We start from the raw sequence: 16,052 nt of genomic DNA on the forward strand, positions 1-16,052 counted from the left end.
CATCTATAATGCCGTCCCATTAAGTAAATCCAAATAAAAGAATTACATGGTAGCAGGGAGTAACAGAGGAGAGAAGAGGTTAATGAATGACAGTAAGCAGTAAAAATCAAATAGAGTACTCACTAATTTTGGGACAGAAGTGGGGCACCTGGGTGGCTCAGTCAGTTAAGCGTTTGCCTTCAGCTCAGTCCATGATCCCAGGGTCCTCAGATCGAGTCCTGTATCAGGCTCCCTGCTCAGCTGGGAGCCTGCTTCTCTCTCTCTCTCCCTCTGTCCCTCTCCACTGCTCATTCTCTCTCTCTCAAATAAATAAATAAATAAAATCATTAAAAAAAATTTTGGGGACAGAAGTTAAAAAAATTCTCTTAATCTGAATAAGTGCTTAAGAAAATATAATACTCTATCTGTATATTCCTTTACTCAAAAATATAATATTAATCTGTTACCAGTAAATTTGGAATTTATCATCCTTTTATTCTTGAAATCATATAAAATACGTCACGAGACTCAAACCTGGGGTTTGATGAGCAGCGACTTAATAGATACGGATATGTATATTGTCTCTTTGGGATCATGGAGTTGCTCACAACCCAAATAATACACTAGAGTTTAGTTAGGGATGGATGGGACATTTGCCGTTCTTGTGAAAAAAGGAAAAAGGGGTTCTATGGGGGAAAAAAGTATATATATCTCAGAAATTAATTTCTTAAAACCATCTGTGGCCCTGTACCCCTTCAGAAATCTTGGTGTACTGATTAGGGAGTGACCTCTACATTTAGGATGTGAGGGGAGTGACCTCTACATTTAGGATGTGAGGGGTCCTTGATGCCAACTATATACTCATCCTTTGAGTCTTCTGCCAAAACTGAGCAACAGGGGATGCCACATAGAACTTCCCATTTTACGAATATATACATTCCCCTGGGAGGAAAATCTCTAGCTCTCATTGGCTTTATTAAAGGGCCCACTATACTCAAAAGGGTTAAACAGCACTAACTGGCAGATTGACCTCCTTTTACAATCCTGTTATTAGGCAACCATGGATGCAACATATGACTCTAGATTACGTACCGTACATAACATTTCTGCCTCGTTTTGATTCTGCAGACCAAATGGTCTGCTTCTGTTAAGTTCTTCCCATATCCACCGGGGACTCAGCTGCCATTCCACAGGGCATGGAGTGCAAATTAGTTATTCAGGCTCCATCAGCAAACAGTGAGAACACTGTGCAATCTGTTACCCCGTCTAAATATCTGTGGCACAAACAATCACTTAAACTTGATTATAGTTATTTGATGCTACAACTTAATTTCATGATAAAATTCTATGTATTTATTATCTCTCTGCTGGTTTTTATAAGATCTTGTCTCACAAAGGACTTGGTTTGTTTGAAATCAGATATCCATTGTAATTTGCACAACATGCACAACAAACGTGGGATGTTTTTGTAGGAAGGTAAAAAGACCAATAGCAGAACTATGTTTTGTTTTATTTAGAAAAATGCTGCAATGCCAGGATGTTTAAGGAATATGCTTCTGGATATGTGCAGAAGTAGCTGGAGAGAGGGGAAATAATCATTTGAAAAATTCCTTAACCTTGGCTGAGACCTACACAGGTAAAAAGATGACACAAAGGCAGGGAGAAAGTGCATCCTAATCTAATGGAACTAAGGGAACCACCAAGCTGTCAATTCACTGAGCTGTAGATGTAGAAACAGAATGGAGCCTTTCAATTCTGCTGCCTTCTCCCTGGGGTTAGAGACCGGTTGCCATGGATATTCTGGATTCCAGCAGCTAATGGGAGGGAGATCTGTAGCCTTGGTGTCCTGGGGACCCGCCAGGGTGAAACATGAAATGGAGGCCTGTGGGTGTGGTGGTGGAACGCTGGGAAGCAAGAGGTCATAGGGCTGGTTTCCAGCAGAGTTAAAGCTGATTTTATTTCAAGTCACATTCATTTGGCAATCTATATTTTCCTGAAAAACCAGACCTTTTCATCCCTCCCCTACTGAGCAAAGAGAATCTTCATCTCCTTAAAATGGTTACTATCACAGCACTAAGTAGTGTATGCTATAATTGGATGTGCAACCATGGTTCGGAGTAGGATTTTTTTTTTCCCAATGTATTTGTGGGGGGAGGGGAGGAGGGAAAAATAATTTTAGTTTGGTTCAGAGATTAAGCTCTTTAAGACTACCCCATATAGAGCAAATACAGAGAATGAATAAGAAAGTTTCTGATTTATTCTGTTTCATCTAAAAATATTATTTATTACATGGCCCCTTCTTTCCTTCCAATATCTCATTGCGGGATCAGCCCTTTTGCTTCCTTGTGTCTGCCTTTCATTCTGCCTTGGTTTTTAACCAGGTCACATAAAAACACTTTCCCTCTCTATAATCTCTTGGAGAATTTCCCTCTCTGGCTGGATAATCGAGCACTTTAAAGTCAAGTTCTTGGACAATGGTTGCTAATTCTGATAAGCGGGAAGTGGCTCTGCCCTGACCTTTTGAGCTGCCTTCTCAGCAGAGCACTGAAACAGCGATATGGTCCTCATTAGATGATTTCAGTGAGCAAAAGATTCAGCAGTAACTGGCCATGCCGCCTTTCTCTTCACATTCCTTCAGCCTTCACTGAAGGAGTTGCTCCAATGCAGGTCAAATAAATCTTAATCACCAGTGCTGCCTGGCTAGGTGGAAAGGTATATGTTGAAAAATAGGGACTGTTCTTGGTTTTAATGTCTGTCTTGCCTTTAAAATATCACATGGTCTTTGCTTGGCACTCACCGTGTAGCTTGTTGCCAAGAGCAACAGAGGAAGGTTGGTCTCTATTAATCCCTGTGTCCCAAGAATAGAACTGCGTGTTTAATATTGTCAACCTCACGGGAGGGATGAAGACTTGGAAACATTTCCCTGTAGGCCAAATTTAAGGAAGTGAAGTGATTTGGAATCTGAGAGAAGTAGTTGCCAGGCCAATGAGCATGTGTTGGCCAAGGAAACACATCAGAGTTCTGCTGGTCGCTAAGAACTACTGTAATTCTTCCATTATAATTCCCCTTTTCTCTATTGACCAGTCTTTTGCTTTTTCTACCTTTATTGCCTTAATCCATTAGACATTAAGGTAAGTATCTGGCATCTACCAGCAAAGTTGTCTTTTCTTTTCTTTTTTTCCCAACTTGAGAAAGGTGTGTTGGTCATTCACAAAATTTCACATCCACACATTTGTAGCTATCATCACAACTCAGTGGCCACCAAAAGACTCTATCTTTACCATGTGATGTTTCATGGCATGCTCAGGTCTGTAAGAATCAGGCACCATCCAGAGAATTGGAAAGCATAGCCTGAATTGGGGTAGAGAGTATGGGAAGTGAGCATGGAGACCTTCCCTCAATTACTGACAGCCAGTGTATCTCATTAACACTCTTTCAGAAGGTAAAGAGACCTGTTTAATTTTCTAATAGCTGGAGGAATAAAAGACTTGGATTCAAGTGCTGGCAATACTAGATAATAATGGTGTGATCATAAGAAATTAATAAAATCTCATAAGAATCTAACTTTTCTTAACTGCAAAATGTTGGACTATATGATCTCTCAGTGCAGTTTCCAATATCTGATTTTATATAAGAGACTATTAACATAACCTAAAAATGAAGAAGAACTTTCCTCATCTAGAAAAGAAATCAAAAGAGAGGTTTGATAAACTTGACAGAACAAAATAGAAAAATATCTCTATATCCAATAAATATTGCAGTATGCAACTAATGAATCATTGAACACTACATCAAAAACTAATGATGTACTATATGTTGGCTAATTGAATGTAATAAAAAAATTAAATATTAAATAAAATTTAAATAATTATTAAATATTATTAAATAAATATTAAATATAATTATTAAATAATAAAGATGAAATAAAATTAAGTATTCATAACATGTAACAAAGATTAATGTCTCATATAAAAAAAAAGTCATTAAGAAAAAGTAGTTTAAGGACACAGAGAGACAAATCACAAAAGTATTAACAAATCTAGTACATTGGTGAAAAGACTGTTCAACTTCAATAATTAAAGAAAATAAAAACAATATACCATTTTTAGCCTGCAGATTGGCACACATAAAAAGATGTATTTATGATGGTAAGAATACAGTGAAGGTAAGGACAGAGTTATTCCCCCAACCCTAGCCTTTTGAAAAATCATTGATGATATTATAAATTGCTACATTCCTTCTGCCAGTTACTTTGTAAATGTTCCAAAGCAATGCCACTTTCAGCAATTTATCCTAAGGAAATAAATATTGGTGTGTAAAATATTTAGCTCTAGTTCTATTAATCATAACAAACTATTGAAAAACCTAAATGTCCAACCACTGGGAATTGGTTAAATAAATTAAGATGCATTAACATAATGGAATACTATATAATAAATTAACAAGATGGTTCACAAATGTTTCTATTTGTATGGAAAGATGTTTAAAATGTATTGTTATTTGAAAACACATCAAATAGTACACAAGATATTATTGGATTATTCAAATAATTATGGATGCATGTATATATAGGAATAAAAACAATCTTGAATGATAAAGACAGATGTATTAGTGGTGACTTTCTATCGGTAGAGAAACACATGGATTTACTTTAAGTTTTTAAAATTCTAATTCCCATATAATTAACACACAGTGCTGTATTAGTTTCAGGTGTACAATACAGTGATTCGACAATTTTATACATCAGTGCTCATCATGATAAGTGTACTCTTAATCCCCTTCACCTATTTCACTCATGTCCCCACCCACCTCCCGTCTGGTAACTATCAGTTTGTTTTCTATAGTTGAGAGGCTGTTTCTTTGTTTGTTTGTTTGAATCTTTTTCCTTTGTTCATTTCTCTTGTTTCTTAAATTCCACATGAGTGAAATTATGTGGTATTTGTCTTTCTCTGACTTATTTATTTTTAAATATTTTATTTATTTATTATTTTAGAGAGAAAGAGAGAGAGAGAGCAGGAGGAGGGGCAGAGGAAGAGGGAGAGAGAGAGAATCCCAAGCAGATTTGCACTGAGCACAGAGCTTAACATAGGGCTTGAGCTCACGACCCTGAGATCATGACCTGAGCCAAAATCAAGAGTTGTACACTTACCTGACTGAGTAGCCCATGTACCCCCTGCCTGACTTATTTCACTTAGCATTATACCCTCTAGATTCATCCATGTTGTTGCAAATGGAAATATTTCATTCCTTTTTTGTGGCTGAATAATATTCCATTTTATATATATATATATATATATATATATATATATATATATATATATATATATATCACCTCTTCTTTATCCATTCATCTGGTAGTGGACACTTGGGTTGCTTCCATAATTTGGCTATTGTAAATAATTCTGCAATAAACATAGGGAATGCATATAACTTTTTGAATTATTGTTTTTGTATTCTTTGGGTAAATATTCACTAGTGTGATTACTGGATCATATGATAATTCTATTTTTCATTTTTTAGGAACTTCCACGCTGTTTTCCACAGTGGATGTACCATTTTGCATTCCTACCAACAGTGCACGAAGGTTCCTTTTTCTCCACATCCTTGCCAACACTTGTTTCATTCTTGTGTTTTTGATTTTGGCCATGCTGACAGGTGTCAGGTGATTTCTCCTTGTAGTTTTGATTTGCATTTCCCTGATGATGAGTGATATTGAGCATCTTTTCATGTGTTTGTTGGCCATCTATCTATATGTCTTCTTTGTAGAAATGTCTGCTCATGACTTCTGTCCATTTTTTAATTGAATTATTTGTTTTTTGGGTGTTGAGTTGTAGAAGTTCTTTATAGATTTTGGATACTAACCCTTTATCAGATATGTCATTTACAAATAATTTCTCCCAGGGGTGCCTGGGTATCTTAGTTGGTTAATCATCTGCCTTCAGTTCAGGTCATGATCTCAGGGCTCAGGAATTGAGCCCCATCATCAGGCTCCCTGCTCAGCAGGGAGTATTTTTCTCCCTCTCCCTCTGCCCCTCCCCCCCCCACCATCCTGCTTGTGTGCTCCCTCTCTCTCTCTCAAATAAATAAAATTGAAAAAAAAAAACACAACTCTTCCCATTCTCTAGGTTGTCTTTTAGTTTTGTTGATTGTTTAAGTCCCAATAGTTTTTTTTTTTTTTTTGCTTATGTTTCCTTTGCCTCAGGAAACATCTAGAAAAATGTTACTATGGCTGATGTAAGAGAAAATACTGCCTATGCTCTCTTCTAGGATTTTTATGGTTTCAGGTTTCACATTTATGTCCTTAATCTATTTTGAGTTTATTACTGTATATAGTTTAAGAAAGTGATCCAGTTTCATTCTTTCGCATGTTGCTGTCCAGTTTTCCCAATACAATTTGTTGAAGAGACTGTCTTTTTCTAATTGCATATTTTTGTCTTCTTTGTTGAAAATTAATCATGGGTTTATTTCTGGTCTCTCTATTCTGTTCCATGGCTCTATGTGTCTATTTTTTTGTGCCATACTGTTTTGTGCCAGTACCATACTGTTTTGATTATAGCTTTGTAGTATGTATTGAAATCTGGGATTGTGATACTTCTAGTTTTGTTCTTCTTTTTTAAGGTTGCGTTGGATATTCAAGGTCTTTTGTGGTTCCATACAAAATTTTAGGATTGTTTGTTCTAGTTCTGTGAAAAATGTGCTATGGATATTTTGATAGGGATTGCATTAAATTTGTAGATTGCTTTGGGTAGTATGGATATTTTAACAATATTTGTTTTCCCAATCCATAAGCATGGAATATTTTTAAATTTGATTGTCTTCAATTTCTTTCATCAGTTTTTTATAGTTTTCAGAATACAGGTCTTTCACCTCTTTGGTTAGGTTTATTCTGAGGTATTTTATTATTTTTGGTTCAATTGTAAATGGGATTGTTTTCTTAATTTCTTTTTTTTAATTTTATTTTATAATGTTATATTAATCACCATACATCATACATGTAGTGTTCCATGATTCATTGTTTGCGTATAACACCCAGTGCTCCATTCAATACATGCCCTCTTTAATACCCATCACAAGGCTAACCCATCCCCCCACCCCCCTCCTGTCTAGAACCCTCAGTTTGTTTCTCAGAGTCCATAGTCTCTCATGGTTCATCTCCCCCTCTGATTTCCCCCTCTTCATTTTTCCCTTCCTACTATCTTCTTCTTCTTTTTTTTTTTTAACATATAGTGTATTATTTGTTTCAGAGGTACAGGTCTGTCATTCATCAGTCTTACACAATTCACAGTGCTCACCATAGCACATACCCTCCCCAATGTCCATCACCCAGCTACCCCATCTCTCCCACCCCCCCACCACTCCAGCAACCCTCAGTTTAGTTCCTGAGATTAAGAATTCCTCATATCAGTGAGATCATATGATACATGTCTTTCTCTGATTGACTTATTTCGCTTAGCATAATACCCTCTAGTTCCATCCATGTCGTTGCAAAAGGCAAGATTTCGGTTTTTTTGATGGCTGCATAATATTCCATTGTATATATACACCACATCTTCTTTATCCATTCATCTGTTGATGGACATCTTGGCTTTTTCCATAGTTTGCCTATTGTGGACATTGCTGCTATAAACATCAGGGTGCACGTACCCCTTCAGATAACTACATTTGTATCTTTGGGGTAAATACCCGGTAGTGCAATTGCTGGGTCATAGGGTAGCTCTATTTTCAACTTTTTGAGGAACCTCCATACTGTTTTCCAGAGTGGCTGCACCAGCTTGCATTCCCGCCAACAGTGTAGGAGGGTTCCCCTTTCTCCGCATCCTCGCCAACATGTGTCGTTTCCTGACTTGTTAATTTTAGCCATTCTGACTGGTATCTCATTGAGGTTTTGATTTGGATTTCCCTGATGCCAAGCGATGTTGAGCATTTTTTCATGTGTCTGTTGGCCATTTGGATGTCTTCTTTGGAAAAGTGTCTTTTCATGTCTTCTGCCCATTTCTTGATTGGATTATTTGTTCTGTGGGTGTTGAGTTTGATAAGTTCTTTATAGATTTTGGATACTAGCCCTTTATCTGATATGTCATTTGCAAATATCTTCTCCCATTCTGTCGGTTGTCTTTTGGTGTTGTTGACTGTTTCCTTTGCTGTGCAAAAAAGCTTTTTATCTTGATGAAGTCCCAATAGTTCATTTTTGCCCTTGCTTCCCTTGCCTTTGGCGATGTTTCTAGGAAGAAGTTGCTGTGGCTGAGGTCGAAGAGGTTGCTGCCTGTGTTCTCCTCTAGGATTTTGATGGAATCCTGTCTCACATTTAGGTCTTTCAACCATTTTGAGTCTATTTTTGTGTGTGGTGTAAGGAAATGGTCCAGTTTCATTCTTCTGCACGTGGCTGTCCAATTTTCCCAACACCATTTGTCGAAGAGACTGTCTTTTTTCCATTGGACATTCTTTCCTGCTTTGTCAAAGATTAGTTGACCATAGAGTTGAGGGTCCATTTCTGGGCTTTCTATTCTGTTTCACTGATCTATTTGTCTGTTTTTGTGCTAGTACCATACTGTCTTGATGATTACATCTTTGTAATAGAGCTTGAAGTCCGGAATTGTGAAGCCACCAGCTTTGCTTTTCTTTTTCAACATTCCTCTGGCTATTCGGGGTCTTTTCTGGTTCCATAAAAATTTTAGGACTATTAGGGGCGCCTGGGTGGCTCAGTCGTTAAGCGTCTGCCTTCGGCTCAGGTCATGATCCCAGGGTCCTGGGATCGAGCCCCGCATCGGGCTCTCTGCTCGGCGGGGAGCCTGCTTCTTCCTCTCCCATTCCCCCTGCTTGTGTTCCCTCTCTCGCTGTGTCTCTCTCTGTCAAATAAATAAATAAAATCTTTAAAAAAAAAAAAAAAAAAAAATTTTAGGACTATTTGTTCCATTTCTTTGAAAAAAGTTGGTGGCATTTTGATAGGGATTGCATTGAATGTGTATCTAGGTAGCATTGACATCTTCACAATATTTGTTCTTCCAATCCGTGAGCATGGAACATTTTTCCATTTCTTTGTGTCTTCCTCAATTTCTTTCATGAGTATTTTATAGTTTTCTGAGTACAGATTTTTTGCCTCTTTGGTTAGATTTATTCCTAGGTATCTTATGGTTTGGGGTGCAATTGTAAATGGGATTGACTCCTTAATTTCTCTTTCTTCTGTCTTGGTGATGGTGTATAGGAATGCCACTGATTTCTGTGCATTGTTTTTATATCCTGCCACTTTACTGAATTCCTGTATGAGTTCTAGCAGTTTTGGGGTGGAGTCTTTTGGGTTTTCCACACAAAGTATCATATCATCTGCAAAGAGTGAGAGTTTGACTTCTTCTTTGCCGATTCAGATGCTTTTTATTTCTTTTTGTTGTCTGATTGCTGTGGCTAGGACTTCTAGTACTATGTTGAATAGCAGTGGTGATAGTGGACATCCCTGCCGTGTTCCTGACCTTAGGGGAAAAGCTCTCTGTTTTTCCCCGTTGAGAATGATATTTGCTGTGGGTTTTTCATAGATGGCTTTTATGATATTGAGTTATGTATTCTCTATCCCTACACTCTGAGGAGTTTTAATCAAGAAAGGATGCTGTGCTTTGTCAAATGCTTTTTCTGCATCTATTGAGAGGATCATATGGTTCTTGCTCTTTCTTTTATTAATGTATTGTATCACATTGATTGATTTGTGGATGTTGAACCAATCTTGCAGCCCAGGGATAAATCCCACTTGGTTGTAGTGTATAATCCTTTTAATGTACTGTTGTATCCTATTGGCTAGTATTTTGGTGAGAATTTTTACATCCATGTTCATCAGGGATATTGGTCTGTAATTCTCCTTTTTGATGGGGTCTTTGTCTGATTTTGGGATCAAGGTAATGCTGGCTTCATAAAATGAGTTTGGAAGTTTTCCTTCCATTTTTATTTTTTGGAACAGTTTCAGAAGAATAGGTATTAATTCTTCTTGAAATGTTTGGTAGAATTCCCCTGGGAAGCCATCTGGCCCTGGGCTCTTGTTTGTTGGGAGATTTTTGATTACTGCTTCAATTTCCTTAGTGGTTATGCGTCTGTTCAGGTTTTCTGTTTCTTCCTGGTTCAGTTTTGGTAGTTTATACATCTCTAGGAATGCATCCATTTCTTCCAGATTATCTAATTTGCTGGCATATAGTTGTTCGTAGTATGTTCTTATAATTGTTTGTATTTCTTTGGTGTTGGTTGTGATCTCTCCTCTTTCGTTCATGATTTTATTTATTTGGGTCATTTCTCTTTTCTTTTTGATAAGTCTGGCCAGGGGTTTATCAATCTTATTAATTCTTTCAAAGAACCAGCTCCTAGTTTCGTTGATCTGTTCTACTGTTCTTTTGGTTTCTATTTCATTGATTTCTGCTCTGATCTTTACTATTTCTCTTCTCCTGCTGGGTTTAGGCTTTATTTGCTGTTCTTTCTCCAGCTCCTTTAGGTGTAGGGTTAGGTTGTGTATTTGAGACCTTTCTTGTTTCTTGAGAAAGGCTTGTATTGCTATATACTTTCCTCTTAGGACTGCCTTTGCTGCATCCCAAAGATTTTGAACAGTTGTGTTTTCATTTTCATTTGTTTCCGTGAATTTTTAAAATTCTTCTTTAATTTCCTGGTTGACCCATTCATTCTTTAGTAGGATGCTCTTTAGCCTCCATGTATTTGAGTTCTTTCTGACTTTCCTCTTGTGACTGAGTTCTAGTTTCAAAGCATTGTGGTCCGAAAATATGCAGGGAATGATCCCAGTCTTTTGGTACCCGTTGAGACCTGATTTGTGACCTAGGATGTGATCTATTCTGGAGAATGTTCCTTGGGCACTAGAGAAGAATGTGTATTCTGTTGCTTTGGGATGGAATGTTCTGAATATATCTGTGAAATCCATTTGGTCCGGTGTGTCATTTAAAGTCTTTATTTCCTTGTTGATCTTTTGCTTAGATGATCTGTCCATTTCAGTGAGGGGGTTGTTAAAGTCCCCTACTCTTATTGTATTGTTGTCGATGTGTTTCTTTGATTTTGTTATTAACTGGCTTATATAATTGGCTGCTCCCATGTTAGGGGCATAGATATTTACAATTGTTAGATCTTCTTGTTGGATAGACCCTTTAAGTATGATATAGTTTCCTTCCTCATTTCTTATTATAGTCTTTGGTTTAAAATCTAATTTGTCTGATATAAGGATTGCCACCCCAGCTTTCTTTTGGTGTCCATTAGCATGGTAAATGGTTTTCCACCCCCTCACTTTCTATCTGGAGGTGTCTTTGGGTCTAAAATGAGTCTCTTGTAGACAGTATATCGTTGGGTCTTGTTTTTTTATCCAATCTGATACCCTGTGTCTTTTGATTGGGGCATTTAGCCCATTTACATTCAGGGTAACTATTGAAAGATATGAATTTAGTGCCATTGTATTGCCTGGAAGGTGACTGTTACTGTATATTGTCTGTGTTCCTTTCTGGTCTATGTTACTTTTAGGCTCTCTCCTTGCTTAGAGGACCCCTTTCAATATTTCTTGTAGGGCTGGTTTTGTGTTTGCAAATTCTTTTAGTTTTTGTTTGTCCTTGAAGCTTTTTATCTCTCCTATTTTCAGTGACAGCCTAGCTGGATATAGTATTCTTGGCTGCATATTTTTCTCGTTTAGTGCTCTGAATATATCCTGCCAGTCCTTTCTGGCCTGCCAGGTCTCTGTGGATAGGTCTGTTGCCAGTCTAATGTTTCTACCATTGTAGGTTACAGACCTCTTGTCCCAAGGTGCTTTCAGGATTTTCTCTTTGTCTCTGAGACTTGTAAGTTTTACCATTAGATGTCGGGGTGTTGACCTATTCTTATTGATTTTGAGGGGGGTTCTCTGTGTCTCCTGGATTTTGATGCCTGTTTCCTTCCTCAAATTAGGGAAGTTCTCTGCTATAATTTGCTCCAATATACCTTCTGCCCCTCTCTCTCTTTCTTCTTCTTCTGGGATCCCAATTATTCTAATATTGTTTCATCTTATGGTATCGCTTATCTCTCGAATTCTGCCCTTGTGATCCAGTAGTTGTTTATCTCTTTTTCTCAGCTTCTTTATTCTCCATCATTTGGTCTTCGATATCATTAATTCTTTCTTCTGCCTCATTTATCCTAGCAGTTAGAGCCTCCAGTTTTGATTGCACTTCATTAATAGCCTTTTTGATTTCGACTTGGTTAGATTTTAGCTCTTTTATTTCTCAGGAAAGGGTTTCTCTAGTATCTTCCATGCCTTTTTCAAGCCCAGCTAGTATCTTTTTAATCGTCATTCTGAACTCTAGTTCTGACATCTTATTAATGTCCATATTGATTAGGTTCATGGCAGTCGGTACCGCCTCTTGTTCTTTTTTTTTGAGGTGAGTTTTTCCGTCTTGTCATTTTGTCCAGAGGAGAATAGATGAATGAGAGAACAAAATGCTAACAGGGTAACAATGACCCCAGAAAATTATACACTAAACAAATCAGAAGAGACCTGAAATCAGGGGAAAAGAAAAGGAAAGAAAGAAAAAAGAAAAAGAAGAGAAAAAAAAAAAGAAAAAAAAGAATATGATCAAATATGATCAGGCTGGTGAACAGATCAGTGCCACACACTAGGTTTTGGGCGTATTTTTGTCTGTTAGAAGAAACTGCCTCCCAAAATTTTAAAGAAAGAAAAACTTATATTTGTACAAAAATAAGGGTAAATATGATGAAGGGATGGAATATGACTGTAAAGATGAAAATTATAAAAGATTTTATAAAAGGAATTGATGAGAAGTTGTTTGAAAAAAGAAAGAAGAGATATTTAAAAAAACAAAACAAAACAAAAGGCGGGGGGAGAGAATGTGATCAGGCAGGAGACTAGAACAAAGCCATACACTAGAGATTTAGGGTATATTTTGGTCTGTTAGAAGAAACTATCCCAAATTTTAAAGAGAGAACAACTTTTATATATATATAAAAAAATAAGATTAACTGCATTGAAGGGATAGAATATGACTCTAAAAATGAAAAGTAAAAAAGATTTTTTAAAAAGGGACTGACAAGGTGTTGGTTGAAAAAGGGAAAAAGAAAAACTCAAAAAAAAAATAGAAAAAGAAAAAAAAGAAAATTAAAAAAATTAACTTTGAAAGACTAAAGAATCATGGGGAAAAAAGCTATGAATTCTATGTGCTGTATTCCCCTAATGCTGGAGTTCTGCCATTCTCAATGATCGGTAAATTTGGTCTTGGCTGGCTGTTCTTGCTGATCTTCTGGGGGAGGGTCCTGTTGCCGTGGTTCTCAAATGTCTTTGCTGGAGGTGGAATTGCCCCGCCCTTGCCGGGGGCCTGGCTAAGTAATCTGCTCGGGTTTGCTCTCGGGAGCTTTTGTTCCCTGCAAGCTTTCCCTACCGCTTTGGAGGATGAGAGTGAAAATGGCGGCCTCCCAGTCTCTGCCGGGAGGAGCCAAGACCTTGGGGCCCCTTCCTCAGTGAGCCCCCAGAGAAAAGCAGTCAATCACTCCTGTCTCCCCAGTCTCCAGCCGCACTCTGTGCCCACCCGGCCTGTGACCAAGTGTTTCTAGTTTCTGTCTCTGGCACAGGACCCTGTATGGAGTCTCCAAACCCAGCAGATTCCTATGGTGCACTCCCGCGATGCTCCTCCCGGAGGAGGAAGGGGAGTCTCCCCCATCTGCTGCTTTTTGGGTACCTGCTTGAAGAGTAGTGGCCTGACTGTGCTGCAGATCACAGTTTATAGCAACCCCCAGCTGAGAGCCCACTCCTCAGCTCTGTCTTTGCAGCCGGCTTCCCTGCTCCAATACCTGGGAGCTCTGCCACACTCAGGCACCCCCGGTCTTCCTGTGACCCCTAGGGTCCTGAGACCACACTGTCCCAGAGAGGGTTCCACCCTCCACTTAGCCACCGGAGCCATGTCCCTCAGCGGAGCAGACTTCTAAAAGTTCCGATTTTGTGCTCTGCGGTTCTATCACTTGCCAGAATTGCCCGACAGAGGCCCCCTCCCCCGCCGTCTATCCTCCCGAATATCGCCTCAGATTCACTTCTCTGCACGTCCTACCTTCCAGAAAGTGGTCGCTTTTCTGTTCAGAGAGTTGCTGCTATTCTTTTCTTCGATCTCCTGTTGAGTTCGTAGGTGTTCAGAATGGTTTGATACCTATCTAGCTGAATTCCTGGGACCAGACAAAATTTAGGTTTCCTACTCCTCCGCCATCTTGCTCCTCCTTCCTGTTTTCTTAATTTCTTTTTCTGCTACTTCATCTCTTTTTGCTACTTCATTATTGGTGTATTGAAATGCAATAGATTTCTGTATATTGATTTTGTATCCTGCAACCTTACTGAAATGACTTATCAGTTCTAGTAGTTCTTTTTAAATATTTATTTATTTATTTATTTTTTGGTGGGGGCAGTAAGGGATAGAGGGAGAGAATCTCAAGCAGACTCCTCGCTGAGCATCAAGCCCAAGAAGGGGCTCAGTCCCATGACCCCCAAGATCATGACCTGAGCTGAAACCAAGAGTCAGACACCCAACTGACTGAACCACCCAGGTGCTCCTCTAGTAGTTTTTTGATGCAGTTCTTAGGGTTTTTTTTTACATATATAGTATACATATATAGTGAAAATTTTAGTTCTTCTGTACCAATTTGGATGCCTTTATTTTTCTTGTCTGATTGCTGTGGCTAGGAATTCCAGTATTATAATAAATAAAAGTAGTGAGCGTGGGCATCCTTGCCTTTTTCCTGACCTTAGGAGAAAAGCTCTCAGATTTTCACCATTGAGTATGAAATTAGCTGTGGATTTTCATGTATAGCCTTTATTATGTTGAGTTATGTTCCCTCTAAACCTACTTTGTTGAGGGTTTTTGTCATGAATGGATGTGGTGCTTTGTGAAATCCTTTTCCTGCATCCAGTGAATTGATCATATGGTTCTCATCCTTTTTGTTATTGATATAATGTATCATGTTGATTGATTTGTGAATATTGAACCACCCTTACATCCCAGAAATAAATCCCACTTGATCACAGTGAATGATTTTTTTAATGTGTTGTTGGATTTGGTTTGCTAATATTTTGCTGAGGACTTTTGCATCTATGTTCATCAGAGATATTGGCCTGTAGTTCTCTTTCTTAAAAAAGATTTATCTATTTATTTGAGAGAGAGAGAGAGAGAGAGACTGTGCATGCATGAATGGTGGGAGGGGCAGAGGGAGAGAGAGGATCCTCAAGCAGGCTCCCCACTGAATGCAGACCCCAGTGAGGGCCTTGATCCCAGGACCCTGAGATCATGACCCCAGCTGAAACAAAAAGTTGGACACTGAACTGACTGAGCCATCCAGGTGCCCCATGTAGTTCTCTTTTTTATGTGGTGTCTTTATCTGGTTTTGGTATCAGGGTAATGCTGGCCTCATAGAATGAATTTGGAAGCTTTCCTTCCTCTATTTTTTGGAATGGTATGAGAAGAATAGGTATTAATTCTTCTTTAAATGTTTGGTAGAATTCACCTTTGAAGCCATCTGTTCCTGTACTTTTGTTTGTTGGGAAGTAGGTTTTTTTTTTTCCCTTTTAATTACTAATTCAATTTTATTGCTGGAAATTGGTGTTTCAAGTTATCTATTTCTTCCTATTTCAGTTTTGGTAGGTTATATGTTTCTGGGAATTTATCCATTTCTTCCAGGTTGCCCAATTTGTTGACATATAATTTTTCATGATATTCTCTTATAATCCTTTGTATTTATGTAGTGTTGTTTGTTATATCTCCTCTTTCATTTCTGATTTTGTTTATTTAAATCTTTTTTTTTTATGAGTCTGGCTAAAGGTTTATCAATTTTATTGATCTTTTCAAAGAACCAGCTCCTGGTTTCACTGATCTGTTCTCTTGTTTTATTTAGTTTTTATTTCATTTATTTCTGCTCTAATCTTTATTATTTCCTTCCTCCTACTGGTTTGGGGTTTTGTTTATTTTTCTTTTTCTAGCTCCTTTTGTCGTAAGGTTAGCTTGTTTATTTGATTTTTTTTTTTCTTCTTGCAATAGGCCTGTATTGCTATAAACTACCCTATTAGAACAGCTTTTGCTGCATCCCCA

The sequence above is a fragment of the Halichoerus grypus genome, chromosome 4 (genome assembly GCF_964656455.1).
Source record: "Halichoerus grypus chromosome 4, mHalGry1.hap1.1, whole genome shotgun sequence".
Classification (NCBI taxonomy): Eukaryota; Metazoa; Chordata; class Mammalia; order Carnivora; family Phocidae; genus Halichoerus; species Halichoerus grypus.